At 37.4% G+C, this 4,033-nt stretch overlaps 1 pseudogene; it reads right to left on the bottom strand.

Annotated features, from left to right (window-relative positions):
* Window positions 1-1,630: 1,630 nt before the first annotated feature.
* LOC122080278 lies at window positions 1,631-3,551 on the bottom strand (annotated as a pseudogene).
* Window positions 3,552-4,033: the final 482 nt, after the last annotated feature.

A 4,033-nucleotide genomic window follows, 5' to 3' on the forward strand; every position in this document is an offset into this window, starting at 1 on the left:
AAAGGTTTATTTATTTAATTTTTTCCAGCTTCTATCACAAGTATACCTATTTTCAGTAATTTTTTTTTCACTTTTAAAGGACAAAGCTTTCTTCCACCACTTGATGAAGGAGGAAGAGATCCTAATGTGATACCACTTAGTGGATAAATAATTGAAAACGAGTCAAATCCCCCATTGATCCCCTTACCCTATTGTATGATGTCGTACATGTTTGTTTTTAATAAAACTTCTGTACATGTTAAGAATGTTAAGAACAGAAGAATTGAAGGGTTCCAACTTACTAATTGAATAACATGAATGAGTTACGCAACATAACGTAATCACATGACATAATCAAGTAGCCGTCAAGTATGAAAGGGTTTCATAACGTAATCATGACGTATTCATGCAAGCCATCAAATCTTTAAATTCAAAACGTGCACCCATGGTTTTAACCTTTTAGGAGGGGTCCTAAAAATTGGCCTGCAGCGTAGGCCCCATCTAAACCGATCCCTTGAGGCCTAGGACAGGCTTAATCGTTACTAAATGTGATAGGTTGAATTATCGACTGTTAATAGTTAAGTAGTCCCAATGCAAGGTAGTGGTCTGATGATCATCTGATTAGGATAAACCAAATATTATGATCGATCGATAACCAACTATTTATATCCAGATTATTCTGTTTTAAACTTATTTATCCTGATTATAGTGCATTTAAGAACTGTTTATGACTTGGTTAAAGACCCTTTATAGCCCTTCAAGTGTTCGGTTTAATTCCTGCTTATAGGCCGGTTATCTTAATTATCATGAGTTCAATTATGGATTGAAAATTGATCAAATGAATATAAGTGATATAAGTGCGTCTGTGCCCTAGCCTACAAGTCCCAATAACCTATATGGGCAGAAATGGTGTGGGATTTTAAATTGGTGGGGACTGATTAGGCCCGACTATTGACTTCGATGTAGTACTTAAAGGTGCCGTAACCCCAATACAGAAATGGCATTCAATGCTTTATAGGCTGTCCAATGAATGGAACTAGTTCGGATTTCAAATTCGCACACTTATGGGGTGTTAAGCACCTCCAAGTTTTGGTGCACATCTTGATATTCTAATTTTTCTAGTTTCTTATTTTGTTTAAGTAACGATATTTTTTCTTTTTAATTTGACATAATTATAAATAGGTCATTTTGGATTCAATGAAGTTATCTTGAATTTTATTAAAAAAATTCTCCTATTGATCTTCTTCCTTGTTGGAATAAAGATTTTATCTCACCATGTGGATTTGAGAGTTCGTTAGTGTTAGAACGATATCTAGTCTGCCTCCGACTTCTAACTGCATAACTTGGATATATGGGCACTAATGTGGAATAGTTTGATTTCTTGACAAGCAAAACATTTGTTTACTTAATGGCAAAGAGGGCCTCTTTCCCTAATTAGCAAAGGAAATAGCAATCAGAACGGTTAATTTATTCAATAAAATTGACACATACATATTGTAGATAACAACATATTTCCCTATTTGTAAACATCCACCATATAACAAGAGTAAAGAATAGGATATTTAACATCAAGGGCACCCAATCAATCTTCTCTCCTATATTTTTGTTTCTTTTTTTTTTTTTTTTTTTTTGGGTGTGAATGAAAAATATATTAAACAAAAAAGGAAAAACAGATATAACAGACAAAGCCTAAATCAGCTAAGCAAAGGCAAACTCATCAAAAACCAGCCCAACAGGAGAGAGGCTAAACAAACCAGCCTTAGGAAAGAAAGAAACCAAAAAAGAGATTTGAGGGCAGAAACAAGACAAATCCAAACTGATGACACTAAAAAAAAGGGTGAAGTGGATCCAAAACATGAAAGTTGATTGCCATTTCTTTATTGGGAGGAAAAGTTGTTATTCCCTCGTATTTTACTTTCCTCTTCAGTGTGAAAGTTCAAAGGTGGAATGCATTGTTCATTCCAAAAGAAATTGGTTGGATCGGCCATGCTCTTCACAGATGCTAATGTTTTGAAGTTGTTCTTGAAATATTTAGCCCCAAACACGAGCTTCTTCGTAACTTGTCTGACGCTTATCGCTTTTACCCAAATCAAGATCCCTATGGTTGAGATATGCAGCCCTTGGAGAATTGGAAACATATGGCGTCATGAACGTGTAGATCTTTCTCATCCTTTCTAAATGCTCTTTGGTTGTGTTAGTCCCTCCATCTTGCCAAGTCATATAGTATTGAATATGGTACAAGGTACCAGCTCTATGTGGGAAGGGTGTTTCAGTGTCTGAGATCTCATTCATCCTTCCACCTAGTGGATCTATGATCACCTCGGGGCTAATACTATTTCCTTCTAAAAGTTCTTTCCAAATCCTTTCCAAATCAGTTTCAGAAATGGGTTTTTCCAAAAAATCAGATTTGGCCTTGTAAAAGATCTTGGGTTGTAAAGTCCTGTTCAGAAGAACATCAATGGACTCTCCGTTAGTAAAGCCAGCAATATGTAGAGTAGAGTTGATCCAACTCATCTCAGTGCAGTCCTTGGCTCCCAAACCCAGCTCAGGGAAGCTCTTCTCCATCAAAAGGAGGAGTTCTTTAACACTTCCAAGAAACAAAGACTCAAAATAAACTTGGATTGTGCTTTCCTCTTTGGTGGCCCCAGCTGCCACTTTTGCTATAGCCCTTACATAGAGGTCCTCATGGAACGTATATGCTACTTGTTGCCATCTGCTGACAAGTTTGGTTGCACCTTCTTGTAGTGTTCTTCGGACTGAAAAGAAAGCCACGGTAGGTGGAACAGGAACCAATTTGATCTTCCATGAGAGAATAATTCCAAAGCTCGCCCCTCCTCCTCCTCTAATAGCCCAAAATAGATCTTCACCCATTGATTTTCTGTTGAGGACTCTCCCATTCACATCCACAATGGAAGCATCAATGATATTATCAGCAGCAAGGCCATATTTTCTCATCAAGGTCCCTATGCCACCTCCACTGAAGTGCCCACCAACACCTACTGTGGGACAAACACCTGCAGGGAAGCCAAGGGTGCTGCTTTTATTTGCAATGTGATAATAAACTTCCCCAATGGTTGCCCCAGCCTGAACCCAAGCTGTTCTTTCTTCTGTTTCCACTGTGATTGATCGAAGATTTTGGAGATCAACGATGATGAAGGGGACAGCAGATCGATAAGACAAGCCTTCGTAGTCATGACCTCCACTTCGGACTTTAATCTGAAGCCCAGCTTGTCTAGAACATATAACTGCTATATGGATATGGGAATCATGAGTTGGTGTGATAATAAACAATGGTTTGGGAGTTTTAAATGATAGAAATCTAAGGTTTTGTATTGTAGATTGCAAGATAGGGGAGAAGGAAGAGTTGTCAGGAGTGTAGAGAACTTCAGAGATTGGGTTGGGGGGTTGAGAATGATTTAAGGCACAATTAAGGAATTTTTCAGATGAGGACATGAAAACCTGCTTTTTCTGAAGAAACAAGGACATGAAAACAGAAAGAAGTATTACAACGATTACAGAGCCCAAGGGAGCCATTTTCTCCATGGTTTAGGTTCCTTGCAGGCACTTGGTATGCTTTTTAATTTATATTAGTTCATCTCCAATTCTCTCGTGGCTATGTTTCTTAAATAGAGTTCTCAAGTGGGGAATTGGGATTTTTCTCTCTTTGCCATGAATTTGAATGGTACACTAAAAGTGAATTAGTGACATTATGGTGATTGAATGCAGTAGGTGGCAACGTGATCACATATTTGTAGTGCGTGAAAATAAGGTGAGTGGCTAGGATTGCAACCCAACCAACCACGTACAATGCTTTATTATTTTTATTGTTATTATAATTATTAACTATTTTAAGTATTTAGGACCGACAGTGAAGGAGGACCCTATATCGTACTATACTATGTACTATTTTTAAAAAAGTAGAGAAAAGAAGGGCCCGTTTGATAACGATTCAAGAAACGTGTTTCTTCCGTTTCTGGACACAAAAACGGAATAAAAAGCATTTGATAAAACTGTTTCGTTTCACTGGTTTTCAGAAATAGAAATAGAAATTTCT

Source organism: Macadamia integrifolia, chromosome 5 (genome assembly GCF_013358625.1).
Source record: "Macadamia integrifolia cultivar HAES 741 chromosome 5, SCU_Mint_v3, whole genome shotgun sequence".
In the NCBI taxonomy this organism is placed as follows: Eukaryota; Viridiplantae; Streptophyta; class Magnoliopsida; order Proteales; family Proteaceae; genus Macadamia; species Macadamia integrifolia.